Source organism: Mytilus edulis, chromosome 13 (assembly GCF_963676685.1).
Source record: "Mytilus edulis chromosome 13, xbMytEdul2.2, whole genome shotgun sequence".
Classification (NCBI taxonomy): Eukaryota; Metazoa; Mollusca; class Bivalvia; order Mytilida; family Mytilidae; genus Mytilus; species Mytilus edulis.
Genome location: NC_092356.1, coordinates 12997170 through 13015370, shown reverse-complemented (window position 1 = coordinate 13015370; position 18201 = coordinate 12997170). Strand labels below are relative to the sequence as shown.

The 18201-nt window shown below is 32.4% G+C and overlaps 1 long non-coding RNA gene across 1 annotated transcript; it reads right to left on the bottom strand.

Annotated features, from left to right (window-relative positions):
- Positions 1 to 3413: 3413 nt before the first annotated feature.
- On the bottom strand, positions 3414 to 7259 carry LOC139500961 (uncharacterized). The gene is made up of 3 exons (XR_011658413.1): positions 6892 to 7259; positions 5190 to 5339; positions 3414 to 4634 (listed from the first exon to the last, which is right to left on the bottom strand). It is a non-coding gene; the product is annotated as an uncharacterized lncRNA (long non-coding RNA).
- Positions 7260 to 18201: the final 10942 nt, after the last annotated feature.

Below are 18201 nucleotides of genomic sequence, written 5' to 3'. Positions count from 1 at the left end.
AATTATAGAAATTGGTTACGATTGATTTGATTGATCACTATTTGATTATTGTCTCGTGGTACATATTTCAGGCAAATTAATGCACAAAGTAAAAATCAACCATTTAACAAACAAATAACTTATTGAACATACCAAATATAAATCGTGTACGCCAGAAGCGCGTTTTGTCTATACAAGACTTACCATTGACGCTAAAAAAAAAAAGGGTAAAAGGTCAGATACATTACAAGTTGGAGACTTGTAAAATGATGACAAATTTGCCGTAGCTGTATTTGGTTAAACCTTCAAAAATTTGCTATGACTCCAATTTTTGAAGGTTTTGCCAAATACAGCTACGGTAGATTTGTCATCGAGTGGAAAATATTTACCCACAAAAATAAGTCTCCTTGTGAAACAGATATTTATCGGCCAACTAACTCCTAACTCTGTCAGTAACAAAATCGAAAATTTCAACTAGGAACATTTTAAATCTCCCTTGTGAACATCAGCACAAATGTCAAGGAAATTGTCAAAGGAAACATCGTTTCAACTGGGTAATACATACACCCCATAAGCCGCTGAAATGATGCTATAAACATGATACAGAAATGGAAAGTTCACAATTGTGAAACGGTCATCTTCTGTTTTGTCGTAAAGTTTATTTTCAATTACTTCAACGGTCAACTTATAGATGTAAGTAAAAAACCTAACTATATCGGTTGTATCCTTTATCTCAAGTTATATGTGATAGATGCGTTCATACAATAAACTTTGATTAAATTTAGTGAGAGAAAATCTACTTTATATCGGAAATAGAAGTTAAATTAAATTATAATGCTAAATTTCTTCTTTCTAACACTCGTTCATTGTCAGTTTAAGTCTTTCTTTCTCATAACTTTGATGGAACAGATATTGTGAAGGAAGAACACCTCTACTATTGAAGTCCGAATACACATGTAGTGTACACATGTACGATTGTAAGTTATACGATAGCGCAAAGGTAAGTTACGGTTAAGAAATATAAAGTTGAAAATAGAAATTTGAAATTATCATGTTTATCATAGATTCAGGCTAAACGTCTGTCTACATATCGAACAAAATATCAAAATAAGCAGCAAACCTGCAATTTTTGTTTACTAATTTTAATTTCATTTTACTGGAATATATGAGAAGAAAGCGCTCACTGAAATGTGAGTTATTGAGAGACAAGACATCATCCTTATAAATGAAAGGGAAATTTTTTAACTTTACAAACGGTTTATTTTACGAAGACTAATTGCATATACAATTAAATGACTGATGTCTCACAGTTAATGGGCGACGAGATATTGATCTGACAATATATTCAGCTTACGAAAATTGTTACAAAAAGGATACTAAGTATCTCAAACACACACAACAGCTCTTGATCGCATTGAATGAATCAAATTTTGAATCATAAAAATCTTACCAAAACAAAAAGCTGACCAATCAACTTGACTGTCCATTATTAATTCCTATATCAGGACATTTTAGCGAGTGTCTTTACTTTGTTAATGTTGCTTTAGTCATGATAACATTGAACCGCGAAATTAACCGTCTAAGATTTAACTTTTCACATCGATACTTTGTACATCTTAATCAAGGCCATGCAACTCGAATACCAGAGCACAGTGAAGATTTCAATGTTCCATTTAATGCCAAAACAGGCGAACAAAATCCAACACTAAATAATCCTCTCAAATGTCCTGTACCAAGTCAGGAAAATGGCCATTGTTATATTGTAGTTCGTTTCTGTGTGTGTTACATTTTAATGTTGTGTTTCTGTTGTGTCGTTTGTCTCCTTTTATATTTGAGTGTGTATTTGCATTGCTATAAGACGTGTCACGGTACTTTTCTATCCAAAATTCATGTATTTAGTTTTCATGTTATATTTGTTATTCTCATCGGATTTTGTCTAATGCTTAGTTAGCTTCTGTGTGTGTTACATTTTAATGTTGTGCATTTGTTGAACAAATTAAAAGTTCATTAAGCTTGAAAATGATGAAAAAACATTATGATACTGATTGCTTCCAAATATGGGCTTGGTTGTTGATATATCTAGTGAATAATTTATAGCATAAATTCAATTAATTTTGTAGATCAAAATTCTGAAATTTCCAAGAACACGCAAAAAATTACAAAATTAATATGGTCAGGACAAGGATTTTTTCATTGCTCAAAAACAATGGAAAGTCATATATCGAATGGCAAAATCAATAACTCAAACACATCAAACGAATGGAAGACATTTGACAGATTACTGACTTGGTGCAAGCATTTCCTTGTGTAAAACATCCTATATTTAAGTATATCGTGTCAATAATTTAGCAACATCTTCAAAGAGATGTTGTTTTTGCCAAAAGAAATATGCGTGTTTGGCTCCTTCACTGTTTTTTAGTTGTTTACTCGTTGGTTTTTTTTGGGGTGTGTGATTTTTTTTTTTATCTGTTTTTGTGCTCGTCATTTTTTATTTTTTATTTTTTTCTGTTTCTGAATCTCTTGCCTTTCAACATTACAGTTTTATATTACTAACATATGCTTATAAGCTAGATGTGTGGATAATAAGGCATGCTCTAAGCTTCGGTTTCCACCAAAGTTTAATCGTTTTGCCAGAGATCCTTATTGTATGCCAATGGTTTCGACGATAGTTCTATTTCAATCAATAATTTATCTCTCCGGAAGTTGCGAAGTCATCTGCATAGCTTCAGTTGACTCCGAGTTCTAAATAACCTAGATAGTGCAATCGATATTACTCCGAGATGTCAGGTTGCATAAATCCTGTGCTGAAGTAAAACCAAGACTAAAAAAGAGGGGCATTAGAATTTATAGTTCGAAACTAAACCGACAACGCCATGGATAAAAAAGGAAAATACAAACAGAGAAACAAACAAAAGTACAAAATACAAAACGGCGAAAACCAAAGACAAAGCAACACAAAACCCACCAAAAACTGGTGGTGATCTCATGTGCTCCGAAGGGTGAGCAGATCCCTCTCCATTTGTGGCACCCGGCGTGTTCAATTATAATATCAACCTAAAAATGAGAGGTATGAGATAGCTACAGTATCTATAAAAAAAAAAAAGAATGAAAACAGAACAGCAAACAAACTGCCAGTAATCTACAGTAGGTTAGCTAGCTACAAAACCAAGTTTAATCCACAACTGCATAAGGAAATACTAAGTCGGAAATATGACAGTTGATTTCCATTCGAATTTTTAATGGATTTTCCGTTTTGAATTTCCCTTGGAGTTCGGTCATTTTTAATTTTTTACTAGTGTCAAAATACTTGTTGTATTTATCAGTATTTAACATCCCGGTCAACATTCTTGAAAATACGGTTCAATGGAACTGTTATTGGTTCTTTTGACAAACTTAGGCTATGTTGCAGTGCTAGAAGTATGTTGAATAATATAGACAAGACATACTTTATTCTTCAAAATTTTATAAAAACCACATACAAAATATAGACTCATAAAAATATAAAACCAAAGACTCTTTTTACATATTTACATAAGATATATATCAAGCTCATAAGTACATTACATTGATATTGAAACAAACGTCAGACTATGTGCATATGTCTATATATATAGCAATTTCACCTTTACATCACGTTTTGTTCATAAACGACTGTTGTCTGATTTTGTACAATATCATGGATTTAACGCAAAGCGCGAAAAGGTTGTAAACAAACTACGAGTACTTAAACATAACGTTAACATCCCTGTTCGCTAAACTTATAAGCAGAATAACACTCGAGAAGATCTTGAAACTACACAAAATAAGCATGGTTAAAATACGTACTGAAAAAAGTTATGCTTGACTTTATACAATATATTGCTTGTCCACCCTCTATAAACATTTCATATGGTGTAAGCATACCGACTATTCAGCAGTCAAAGGAAATACATAAGTTTGGTTTTAGTATATATAAGTGTAAATATGATCAAAGAGGAACCATCGATAAAATAATGGGTAACGTGATCTGACAGGAAACTTGTAAAACAGAGGGAAAGGAGCAGGAGATAAGACAAATCAATTATCTAAGAGAACTCCAAAAATTACCGATTATAGTATGTTGATAATTCTAAACGTGGAATTTTTATAAAACGAAAACACTCCATAATTTATTCATACAATTGTTATATTCAAGATTAATTTAGATTATTAGTTTTACCTTTCGTCCTAAAAAAATATATATTTGCATACTTAGACATGACCAAGACGTACGACAAACACCAACAGAATGACAAGACATCGACCAAGACTGTTATCAATTTTAATTTGTAAATCCAACTTTTAAAGTGTTGGAGTTGTTCACGGCGCAATAATTTAATAATTATACACTTAAACAATTGCAAAGGATTTTGAGTTTCCAGATTTGGTTGCTTCTTCTAATCTTTTTCCTGATGCATCTTTTGTGTTGATTACATACCCTTTGCGTAAACTGACTATGGCTAGTATACCATTTGAAAAATATAGTATTGCTGCAACAATAACCATCCAAATGGAAATGGAAAAGTATCTTTTTATGTCTACGAATCTTTTCCATTCAGATATTATGTCCTCATGTATCGCATCAAAGGTTTGTACTGCAACACGAAACGTTGCCAAGCAAACAATTAAAACAGAACCTACAATATAAATACATGTAACATATAAAACAAGTACGGTCTGTATAGGTTTATTAAACCCAAAGGAAAAGGCAAATTCAAACTTGAACACAACTACGATGGGTTGAACGATAAGGGGAAATCCTTCTCTTTTGGTGAATTATTGCTTGTTTTTTTTTTTTTTATCTTTTTCCTTTTCACCCATGACTGTCAGATTATTTTCGATTTAACAGTTTGAATGTCCTTCTGGTATCGTTTATTCCTCTCTTTTTGAAAGCTTGGTTCTTTGGAATCATTCAACACATTTGGTCGATGTGTGCTATATATTAAGATAATCTTAATGGGATATCTTGGAATGAAACTTTGATAAATAATTCATTATGGTAAACTTTAAGGATTTTGTTTGACGGCCACAACCAATATTTAACATACCTGCATTCGTTTTGACATATCTAGATATAAATCGAATTTCACAAGATTCTTTTTATCTATCATGAGTGTGCGAATTATAAAAAGCTATATTTTTGTATATTGTGGCATATGCGTATAAAATATATGATGTATATTCAGGCTTACCGATTAGGATATTTTCCACAATTGACACACTATGGTAGATACGTATATTGTTCACCTTCCTGATCCAAATGAAATGCAGTTTCCAAATCGAAACCGAGATTGCACAAACGACGGCCACTGTTGCACATGATCTTGAAACTATCCACAAGTCTAAAAAGATTGAAGAAAATAAGTTGATTATGTGTTCACGGTAATATAGGTATTCAAATGGTTCTACCTTTAAACGTTATATGTCCAATTGTCGAACTCATTTCCCTACACTAGTAGTTATTTTGATTTGTTAACTGCATTATTGTATAAGCAAATCCTGATTGCTTATGGTGACGGGGTTGTGGTTTCAAGAAAAATTATAACTTAAAAATGTAAAAAGTTTGCATTTTAACATTATTATATTTTAAGGAAATTGTAAATTGTTATTGCTTATCGCACTTAAGTTAGTACAGGAGTATAGAAAACAAATGATATATTTATTTTTATACTTTGCCAAAATGACGATTTTACTATAGCGCGGTGACCCATACTTTTTATAATTTTTTGAAAAATTATAAGAAGTATGGGTCACACCGCTGTTTTAAGTTTAAGATTGACAAATTTGTTTATGAGAAGGTAGGTTTTATAATATATTTTAAAGAAATTAAAAAAGAAAAATGGGGTCACCGAACTTGTTTTCTTGCTACAAGTAAAAAATGAAAAATTCCCAATATTTCCATTATAAATTTTGTACTAAAAGTGTTATCTACTGCTTATTTGAAAGAAAAAAAAATTATAAGCACAAATAAAACATTTTCGATAATGCAATGAATAATTAAGATCTCTTTATATAAATAAACAGTGTAACAAACACATTACAAATCTGTTTCAAAATTTGCAGATTTGAGCAAAGAACTCGACCGATTATTTACTGTGATTGTACATTTCAAGATGACAGTATATCCCTGAACTACCTGATTACGTACCTTTTTGTATTATAAACATTTTTTTTAATTCTATTATAGAAGTTTTCAGATGTAGTATACTGGCAAATAAGTCAACTTTTCGCCAGTGACGGGATGACGTAGAAGTTAGCAACTAGATATTAATAAAACTTGAGGTTAGAACAACAATTTATGAATTCCTTCATCTTAAGTTGCACTTCAACATCGGACATATATATTTTTGTTATACTGCATCAAAGATCTCTTTAAAATAGAAATTGAGAATGGAAATGGGGAATATGATAAAAAGAGAACAAACTGCTTCGAAAAAAAAAGCAAAAACAAACTCGAAAAGCAAAAACAAAAACAAAAACAAAAACAAAAAACAAAACAAAAAGAGCAGACAAAGACCACAACGCAGCGATAAAAATCCGGCTTCCTGAGCTGGGCCGGACCTCATTATGTATTTTTCAAAGCATTTAGGACCAAAAGCAAACACCCTCCAGTTAGGATTTAGAATTAAATGTATGGGTTGGCTTATCTTCGTCTCTATGGTGGAAAAATTGTTGATGAACTCTAAAGTTTAGTTCACTTAAGTCTTACATACGCTACCAACATATCTAGTTTATCCATGAATTCTCAATGCAAAAATGTTTATAATGAAAAAAAGAAAGAACACATCACGGTCGATCTGTTGAAACAAATTTAATATCCTATTATGTCTAATGTATAAGAAAAACCTAACAATAATCGATATAAAATACATATTTATCAATATATTGACATACTTATAATTTTGTTGACCTTGTTAATTATCATATTTAGTGTTTCATCTTTATTTCCATTGTCGTTGATAATCTTGGTAAAGATTGAAAATTGTTTCGCCAGCAATGATAGATCAACACACCCATAATGTTTAAAGCACAACTGCCAAAGACCAATATACTGCTTGTCGGCAAACTCAAATAGTTCAATGAGAGCGTCAGTTTCCACAGATATCGAAATCCAAATCGGCGTTGAAAATCCAAGGACAAGCAAAGCAAGTGTAACCACTGTCAAAACAAAGATAGATTGGTTTGCTCTTGTTAAAGTCGTCCATTTTGTTGAGTATGGCATAATTATTTCCCTTTTTTTTCACGTGCACAAAACATCAATTGTCTGTAAAAATTGCCGAACAAAGGTTTATATATCTAGTGTTGAGTGGTTCAACGTATCGTATTTTCGAAGAGTTTCATAAAAAAAAAACTTGAAATTACAAGTACCCCGTGCCATTGTTTAACTGTGTTTTTCGAATATTATCAGGAAATAAATTTTTCATTAGAGATTCCATTATCCAACAAAACTTCAGTATTTTGTGGTGTATTTTTGTTTGTGTGTTTTTATGAATAGGGAAGCGACTGGAATATGGGGATAGAGTTAACATGATAGAGAATATTGAGCAAAAGTAGGGAATATGGAACAAAAAAAACGTAAAATAATGAATATTGCAAAAAGCAGCACATAGAAAAAATGAACAATACTAGGTTATTAAGATATAAAAGAGATAGAATAATTGCCGAAACAAATGAATAATCGAAAAAAGAGGCCATATCAATAAAAAAAATAGACTTACTATTATACATTTACAACACTAGATTCTACAGCTGTCGGGGAAAAGAAACACTAGGTCCCCGAAAGCCGTTTTTTAGAGTTCAGAATAGCTATATATATATATATTATATATGTTACAGGCATTTTCTAAATTTAGGCATTTTGTAAAATGACTGAAATTTTTAGGCATTTTCTAAAATGCCTGCATGATTTAGGCATTTTACAAATTGACTATTTTTTTCAGGCATTTTATAAAATGCCTGAAAAAATTGTAAGGCATTTTACAAAATGCCTAAAAGACTAAAACTGAATATAATGTCTACTCAAAATTAAACGACTTGAAATATCAAATAGATACTTTTATTCTGTCCTTAAATAAAGCATGCAATTTAAACAGTTACAGATTTTTAAATGTAATTGAATTATTTACATAAACAGTGAAGTTGACAATTATTTGTTGCTCCATGTAAGGTTTGGATGACAGCGACTGTTACACATTTGTCCCGACTTTTTGCAAATACAACGTTTAGTGTTACATCTAGTCTTACCACTAGCACTACAGCCACATTTTATGTAACCCTGACCATTACATAAAGAAACTTTACTGACAGCTTTTCTAAAGGATATTTCATTATCATAATTTACAGATTGAATAGCAATGAAATTACTGTCAGACAGTTCAAACTGATTCCTGGTGTAAAGTCCACGTAGTATTCCTTTTTTAATTCCCAGTTGATAACGATGCTCTTCCTTTCCAGTCACAACAGCCATAAGGTTAGGGGTCATACATAATTGTCAACCATTTTCCAAAGTGTACAAAACGTAGGGGGTTAAACAATCAAAATTTTACCGTACGCCTTTTAAAAAAAAATAAAAATAAAACAGCCAGATATTTTTCAATCTATTTTCAATGCAAAAATGAATCTGAACAATAATAGACATGATCTTCTTTTTATTAGGAATGATTGATTCTTGTCTTGAAATCTGAAAATGGTTGATGTACACTTTTTTAGGAAGGGTGGGGGGTCGGACAAAGTGTATGTTTTGTACACTTTGGAAAATGGTTGACAATTATGGCTACATTTTTAAAGAATAATCTTTAATTTATTTTACTTAACCCTTTTGTGTAGCTTTACAATATATTTTTATCATCTATTTCATGTATTTCATATTTACACAATTTGCCTGAAACAGACCAGGCAATTTGTGAAATTTTCATTAAAAATTTCAGGCATTTTACAAAATGACTAGGTTTTTTTAGGCATTTTGTAAAATGCCCGCCAACTTTAGGCATTTTAGAAATTGCCTAAAAATTCAGTCATTTTACAAAATGCCTAAATTTAGAAAATGCCTGTAACATATATATAGGAACCGAGTGGTCTAGACACAGTGCAAGTCGTGTAGTCACGGTTTCCCAATAGCATCAGTTCGAATCCCAGGGAGGTAAAAACAAATATAAGCCTCCGCAAATTGCAGATCTAGCATTGTTTTGCTGAGTAATCATAACATATTTCATATTATTAACATATTATATATGTTTATTACCAATGTTATTTCAACTGATCGGGCGAAGCTGACGTTTTAATTTGCATAAAGACAGTCTACTTGAAGATGTGTGTGATTAGGATGATTGCCGTTATAATTATTATTGATTTCTAATCACCTATCAGTGTCATCAGAGAAATTTACAAAAGAATTAGATGAGTTTATCCTAAAACACCTATCTATAGATGGACTGGTTTATTATGAGCGAACCGGTTAAACTCCGCCCAGTCAAGTGAAATAAATCGAGTAATAAACATTTGACAACTTTATGACAGATATTGCATTGCTATCTGGTTTTTTTTTTTTCGAATTTGCATGCTTTTAAGAATTGTTGATTATACATTATGATTGCATGTCCTTTGAAAGGTCTAGTATCAAGAATTGGGTTCCTTAACTTTGTTACAGGGGTGCCCTCTGCATTCGAAAATTCATTGAGTCTGTCAAAATACCGACCTGTTTATATGGTGGACATAAAAGCGTTTTCCTAATCATATTTACTGCAGATGATAAAGTGATACCGCAAAAAGTTGAGATTCACATTTTCACCTCAGGATTACTTTTTTTTTAAATTCACACAGATATTGTTTGAAAAAAATAATTGATTGTTGAAAATATTAATCAAAATGTATTGATGCGTGATTATTCCAAAACACTCTCTTCATAGATATAAGAAGATGTGGTATGAGCGTCAATGAGACAACTCTCCATCCAAGTCACAATTTGCAAAAGAAAAACCATCATAGGTCAAAGTACGGTCTTCAACACAGGGCCTTGGCTCATACCAAACAGCAAGCTATAAAGGCCCCCAAAATGACTATTGTAAAACAAATCTACGGAAAAAACAAATGGTCCAATTTATACTATATAATGAACGAGAAACACCTATGAACTACATCAACAGTCCACTACCAGTCTTCCTACGTGGCCACTAGTCAAATCCACTATTAGTCATTATCGCTATATCAGTTGTTTCGCATTTAGATCACATATCAAATACTATTTAACATGACTTTGGAAATTCTACTCACTGACCGTAAGTGGTTTTTGACTGAGCGTATTCGTTTAGTTAAATGATACCAAGGGTTCCCGAATGAGAATAGATGTGATCACCACACTACTCCAAATATGATTCGTATATGTAAATCATCTGATATCAAATGTATATCTGTGTCTACTATTTACTATTTAAAATCGATAAGAATTCTAAGTGACGTCTCCGACGTAATAGTACTGGGGGGAAGTAGCTTATCATGCTTCCAAGGGGGGAAAATAGGACTGATGTTCCCCCCATTACGCTGAGGGGGGAAATTTGGATCATGCCAATTTTTTTTTTGGGGGGGGGGAATTGGACTGATCCAGTTATTCCCCATGGAAAAATTGGCATGGGTGAAGAATGACTATAGGACACCGGCCTATGCGCTCTATGTTTTCAGTCCAAGAAATGAATGGAAATTTAGCAGTTTTCATTCGTGGCAAATCTAAATTTTTCGAACTGTTTTATGGTTTTCATACAAATCGACGTGGCTAAAACACTTAAACTCCGAAGATGAATCATTAAAAAAGCAGAATAACACACGCAACTTTGTCACATTACTATACAAAAACAACAATTATTTATTTTAAGCACACACGTCGGCTGATTACATGATCAAATAACAGACGATAGTCATGCTTCACCTCTGATTGCACATCAACTTAAAGACAAACATTTCACATGCTGTCTGTATGCCCCTTAGTCCAAAGTAAACAAAAACATATATGTACGGGTTTCGTTTTCCTACAATATACAAAAATGTAATTGGGACCAGAGATGAACCATAAAATGGAGAGACAAGATCAAAGAAAAAACATGTAAAATACAGGAAAAAGAAATAATCAAGCATACGACAAACGCCAGCAGAATGACAAGAAATCAAACACAGACTAATATCAATTATAAGACAATAACAATCAAAACCAAGGAGTATACAAAGACTCACAATAGCAAAGGACATTTGCATCAACAGTTATAAATAATAAATAAGAAACAACACGAACTCCACTAAAAACCTGGACTGAAATCAGGTGCTCCGGAAGGGTAAGCATTTCCTGCACCGTATACGGCATCCGTCGTGTTATTTCTTTGCTCAGTTCGGTAATGATGGAAGGTTATTATGACTGAGGAAGAATATCAGATATGATTGCTGACACACTTTTGTCATAATGGCCAATAAGCTCATGATGGCGACCGTAAAATTTCTTGAGCGATGACCTTAATTTGATTGATTCATAGCCCTGTCTTAGCAACTTTTGAGAAAGCAGTATTCCTCGTTCAACAAAATCAACGTTTTTTCAGCTAGCTCTATAGTAAAGTATCAATTGAGACACATATACTCCATATGCTGGTGCCGCTGGGATGTTGCTACGCAGAAATGGAAAGTTGACTATAGGGAAATTAAAATCCTCCCGTTTGTCATAAATTTTGGCATTCAACCTACCATCAGTAGTCATTGCGGGAAAAAGGTCTAAATATGAAGCAAATTTATCTGTGTCGGTAGTATCTTTAATTTCGAGTTCACTTGGATATATTAAATGTAAGTGATCTCTGAATCTATTATTACTAAGAGACATTACATCATCAACATACCGAAAGGTGAAATTAAAAAACTGGGCTAATTTCTTTTCTCTTTTCTGTACAAGTTCTTGGATAAATTCTGCTTCATGGGAATACAAAAACAAATCTGCAAGTAGAGGAGCACAATTGATACCCATTGGGATTCCAATAGTCTGTTGGAAGACCAAACCTCCAAATAATTCAAAGACCTCTGTTAACCTGTCAGAATTATTCTCCGTGCAATAATTCATGAAGTATACACATAATTCTTTTCTTAAGGATTTCGCGTATCCACATCTAGCTGCTGACATTGAGCGTCTTCTGGCTGCTGATTTTGTGTTAATTACATAGCCTCTGTACAAACTGACAACGGCCAGTATCCCATTAAAGAATAACAGTATTGTTGCAGCACAAACCATCCAAAAAAAAATGAAAAAATATCTTTTAATGTCTACAATTCTGTCGTTGTTCCATTCCGATTTCATAATTGCGTTCGCCTCATCAATGGTTTGTATTGCAACACCGATCATTACTAAGCATACAGATCAAGCAGAACTTACAATATAAATGCAGTTAGCATCAAAAAGTACTGTCTATATACGTTTATAAAAGTCGATTGAAAGGGAAAATCAAACCTGTGGATAGTAAGAAAATGAGATATCCCATTTGAACGCTTGGTTCGTTGGAAACAGTAATCACACATGGTCAGTGTCTGCTTACCCTTCCGGAGCACCTGAGATCACCCTCAGTTTTTGGTGGGGTTCGTGTTGCTTAGTCTTAAGTTTTCTATGTTGTGTCAAGTGTACTATTATCTGTGTATTTGTCTTTTTCATTTGAGCTATGGCGTTGTCAGTTTATATTCGATCTATGCGTTTGACTGTCCCTCTGCTATCTTTCGACCCTCTTCTATAGAATAAGATAATGTAAATGGACTTTTATATAGATTTGGTTTGCCCGTTTGAATGATTTAATATTAGTTATTTGTTTGGTCCTTTACAGCTTGCTGTTCGGTGTGAGCCAAGGCTCCGTGTACCGTCACATATAATGGTTTATTTTTTAAATTGTTATTTGGATGGAGCGTTGTCTCATTATCACTCATACCATATCTTCCTTTATCTATATCAGTGAATTAAAACTTGAAAATTTAGAAGATAGACAATGTGTGTTTTTACTTCCTTCATTTCAAAAGAACAGTTAATAGTTATTATTTATGGCATTATAAACATTTATATTTTTTACTCCTGTTATCAAAGTGAGAAGATGTAGTATTATAGCCGATGAGTCATCTTTTCGCCAGTAACAAAATGAAGTTAGCAACTAGAGCTTTGTAAAACTTGATGTTATTGTTTTAGAAACAACAATTTATTCATTCCCTTATCTTAAGTTGGGTCAACATCTCTCTGAAAAGAACCTTCATATCGGTGAAAAGGTATGAATGGTCTTTTTGTATGGTACTTCTTGGAGTATGAAACGATGTAAGATAATCCAAAGCTAGGTTAAATCCTACAGTTTTGAACTTCCTAGTTTATTCATTCTTCACAATGTTGATAATGATGAAAAAAGAGGGAAAAAATAGAAATCCGATCTCGCGGCTGACATCTGGAAAAAAAATATAACATAATGTCTAATGTATTAATAAAAAAAAAACATATATAATTGATACAAATTAAACGACAAAAGTGTATCTCTTATTATGTTAAACTCACTTATAATTCTGCTTGTCTTGTTAATTATCGTATCGAGTTTTTCATTTCTATTGCTTTTCCTGATATATGAAAAATATTTCGCCCGCTATGATAGATGATACAGTGATATCAACATCCAAAATAGTGTTGAAAATCCCAGGACAAGCAAAAAAAAAGTCCTGCCATTGTAAAAAAGAAGATAACTATTTTTGCTTTAGTTAGATTTGTCCATTTTGTTAAGCGTGGCATTTTATTTTACATTTTTTCAACATGCAAATGAACATTAAATGTCTATATAAAATGCCGACCAAAGGGTTATATGTACAGCGTTGAGTAGTTTGTACTCTCTAAAGTTTGATGAGTTTCCTCAATCAGCTTCAAATTATAAGTACCCCGTTTCATTGTTTAACTGTGTTTTTCGAATATTATCAGGAAATAAATTTTCATAAGAGATGCTAATGCTGTTAACCAATAAAACCTCAGTATTTTGAAGGGTCTTGTTATCAATTCGTTTGATGAGTTTGAGCTTTTGATTTACCATTTGATTAGGCACTTTCCTTTTTGAATTTTCATCGACGTTCAGTATTTTTGTGATTTTACTTCTGTTTGCTAGTTTTTATTCTTTAATATTACCATACTACCGTTGTGCAATTATTATTCTCTTCAATGGAACATATATACAACACATATTTATCTAAAGATGTCGAAGCTGTGCAAATCTGTAACGGAAGTAAAAAAAACGGGAAGAAATCATACAAATCTGTAAAAAGTAAAATAACAAAAATACCGCACTCTAAGGAAAATCAAAACGAAGATGTGAAATCTTTCTATCATATGCCTCAACAGAAAAGAAAAATATTTTAATATGGACGAATCGACAAAAATATACATAATGAATACTGTTTGGAAAAGTCAACTCTTTTAAAGTAACTTTCTAAATTACGTTTCAACTTTTTAAAATGCATTTATTTAATAATTTGACTGTTTGTTTGTTTGTTTCGGTTTTTTTTTTATTGTTATTATTTTACACAATATACTTTACAATATCCAAATAATAGTTTTGTACACTACTTAAAGTATCACTGAAAACGTAGCATTGATGTGTATTTTCCGGAATTTGTCGAGTATAACTGAAATGCCATGCGATAACGTTACGGAAAGACATGTGAAAACAATCGAAGCATGTGATAGACTTTTCATATCAGCCCGCTTAGCACCAATTCGAAAAATATGGAATTTACGTTAATTTAATGATATTATCATACAGTAAAAATCATATGTTATTTAGTCTAAGTATATGATATCACTGAATATCAACTCGGGTTATCTAAATTCAATATAATAATAAACGACACTTCGGCGAACTTAAATAATAAGTTTTTAAACCTATTTATCTTATGGTCAACTTTTGCACATTCCAGTTTGACGTCTTATGTCCTTTTCCGCTGTTTAACTTTAACGTCAGACATTTTAAAATTTTCTATACGCTTGAATGTAATAAAAGTTGACAAAAGGGAGATTTTTAGATGAAAAGTCTGCGTGTTTTGCATATTATTGAAAACTTACATATGTACGTTTCCACAGACAAAATGTCAATCGTCCTAACCTTTGTGCGGTTATCAGTGACCTATCGGATAACCAATGGAAATTCCGTAATATCGTTTTGTGATGTTAGGTGTCACTTTTTCGTATCACACTCCGTATAGTGTGATACGAGAAATATCTATTCATGCAAGAAATAGACAACAGGACTCAGGAGCCTGTAACTCAGTGGTTGTCGTTTGCTTATGTGTTACATATTTGCTTTTCGTTCATTTTTTTTAATATAAATAAGGCCGTTAGTTTCCTCGTTTGAATTGTTTTACATTTTCATTTCGGGCCCTTATATATCTGACTATGCGGTATGGGTTTTGCTAATTGTTGAAGGCCGAACGGTTACCTATAGTAGTTAATTCAGTGTTATTTTTGTCTCTTGTGGAGAGTTGTCTCATTGGCAGCATACCACATCTTCTTTTTTATATTAACCATAAGAGAAAATTTCTTATATGATCTCTCTCTTCGTTTTTATTTTTAACATTTCTTATTTCCTTATTATCATTTGAATATTTATGGGTCTATTTTTTTACATAAAATTATAAGATATCTATGAGCGATTATTTGGTTTTTTTTCATGGAATATTATCAGATTATTACATGGCATTTTTCATATCGCATGTATTATCAGCCCTAGGTTCAATTTCAACCCAAGAGCCGCATGGATCGAAGGCTGATATTGACCGAGGGCTGATAATGCATGAGATATGAAAATTGACATTTTATGATCTTTTCATCATATGCTTCAACAATGGAGAAAAATAACAGATTCATTAAAATTGCCCTTTTACGTGGTTCCAAAACAGAAGTTCAAAGATTGAAAAGTTCACTGACGTCGGACCTCAGATTTGGTACACACGATATGAAATCTTTCTATCATAAGCCTCAACAGGGAAGAAAATATGAAAAGTTTATCACATGCTTCGATTGTTATCACATGCCTTTCCGTAACGTTATCACATGGCATTCCGGTGATACTCGGCAAATTCCGGAAAATACACCTCAATGCTACGTTTTCAGTGAAGAACATTACAAAGTAGTGTACAAAACAAGTATTTGAATACTGGAAAGTATATTGAGTAAAATAATTAAATTAAATTAAAAAAAAAAATTAAATAAATGCATTTTTTAAGTTTTTCTGAAACATAATTTAGAAAGTTACTTTAAACAAGGATTTACTTTACAAATCCTTGCTTTAAAAAAGTTGACTTTTCCAAACAATGTTCATTATGTATATTGTTGAATTATTTTTTTGTAGATTCGTCCATATTAAAATGTGGTTTTTTTCTCTGTTGAGGCATATTATAGAAAGATTTCATATTGAATGTATCAAATTTTGGGTCCGACGTCCGTGAACGTTTTACTCTTTCAACTTCTTTTCGGGAACCACGTAAAAGGATCAATATATGAATCTGTTATTTATCTCTACTGTTGAAGCATATGATAAAAAGATCATATCATGTCGTTTTTCATATCGCATGTATTATCAGCTCTCGGTAAATATCAGCCCTCGAGCCATGCGGCTCTTGGGCTGATATTGAACCTAGGGCTGATAATACATGCGATATGAAAAATGCCATGTAATAATCTGATATTATCATATACTAAGACTAAATAACATATGCCCTCGGTCAATATCAGCCCTCGAGCCATGATATTGAACCTAGGGCTGATAATACACGCAATATGAAAAATGCCATGTAATAATCTGCTATTATCACATTTTGTACGACAAAAATGGATTTTGCATATGCAAAAATGTCCTACTCATATTACTGCCTGAGGCCAGAAATTAGTTATTGGTTATTGTGCAACGATTCCAAATGACATGACGTCGTTGCGTGATTTACGGCATGGCGAACAATGATGGTGTTTGTATAGAAAATTGTTAGAATGCTGCTACAATGGACATTAGTAAAAATTTGCAACCAACTATTATCGATTTAGCCCCAGTTATGGAATTTTTGGAATTTAGGGTCATTATTGCTCTTCATTTGTACTTGTTTGGCTTTATAACTATTTTGATCTGAGCGTTACTGATGAGTCTTATGTAGACGAAACGCGCGTCTGGCGTATTAAATTATAATCCTGGTACCTTTGATAACTAATTATGTAAAGTTATCGCTTTTGTGTATTACCATATTCATAAAAATGTTGGGAAATTTAAAGATAAATTTGTATGAATAAAATAAAAAACAAAATATAATGGAAAATGTGATAAATGTTTTAGATTTTACCTGTTGAGGTCAGTTACATAGTTATAATTGAACGTGTTTCACTTTCCTGTAGAACTTGAATATGTCATAAAAAGATTATAACATGTCTTTTTAATATTGGCCCTGGTATCATCCCTCGACCTATATCGGCCCTCGGCTAAAGTTTCGTGCTCATATGCGTGTCTCATGTGATATCAGGGCCAATATGGAACAGGGCATGTTGTCATCTATAAGTCTTACCATTGAATAGGCTTTAAGAAATTGAAAGGGTTCTCATACTGTTTTTGCATTGACGTATTTATAGTTTAAAAGAAAGGTGGAATATACCATAGGGATATTCAAACTCATATGGTAAAACCTAAATCACAATGCCATACAGTGAAATAAAGACCGAAAAAAAGACAAACTATAAACTAAAATTACAACAAAAAGTATAACATTATCTGTTCATACAATTTGAAGTTTTAGTACACCTATTTAGTGTTACCTACCGAATGACACGTACCACCAAATGTATACCTACATGAGCAAAACGATGACTGGAACAATATGTGGGTATCCTTCTGGGGCACCTATCTATATGATTAGGTGCGCGTTGCTCAATCTTTAGGTTATTAGATGGTGTTTTTCGATGGAGTATGTTTTGGTTCGTTTTGTTTGTTTGGTTGGGGTTTTGTTGAGCGGCGGGACACAAATATATATAAAAACACCGAATTATATCATAAATCCATTAATGTGTAGTGTATTGTGCCATTACAACGAAAGAAAACATTGTGAATTAATTCCTGAGGATCCATTTGTAAGTGAGAAACCATGGGCGAGTATAAAACAATATTTAGATAATTTTTGTGGGTAATTGTTTTGGAAATGCGTTGC